This window comes from Cryptotermes secundus, unplaced genomic scaffold (assembly GCF_002891405.2).
Source record: "Cryptotermes secundus unplaced genomic scaffold, Csec_1.0 scaffold941, whole genome shotgun sequence".
Lineage (NCBI taxonomy): Eukaryota > Metazoa > Arthropoda > Insecta > Blattodea > Kalotermitidae > Cryptotermes > Cryptotermes secundus.
Genome location: NW_019739977.1, coordinates 828035 through 828298, shown reverse-complemented (window position 1 = coordinate 828298; position 264 = coordinate 828035). Strand labels below are relative to the sequence as shown.

Here is a 264-nt window from a genome sequence, read left to right as displayed (position 1 = left end):
TTGCTGTGTGGCTTGATCGTAGACTGCTGATGAACTGCGTGGAACTGAATTGATGAACTGAATAACTCGGCTTTGGAGTTGCTCCTTTTTATACGCTGGTCGGTGGGGCAGAGCCAAACTCGAAAGTGAGGAGGAAGAATTGATTGGCTAGCGCGCGTAATGACGTAGATGCGGGCCAGGAGTGATCCCAGTATAAATATGAACGTTTGAAGCAATCAGATTGGTTAGCGCGCGTGACGGTGAAAAGTGATGTGAAGAGCGAGC

The 264-nt window shown here is 48.9% G+C and overlaps 1 protein-coding gene across 2 annotated transcripts in view; it reads right to left on the bottom strand.

Annotated features, from left to right (window-relative positions):
• Positions 1-264, bottom strand: part of LOC111872251 (fatty-acid amide hydrolase 2-A) — a 30425-nt gene that overhangs the window by 15600 nt on the left and 14561 nt on the right. The window lies entirely within an intron of this gene.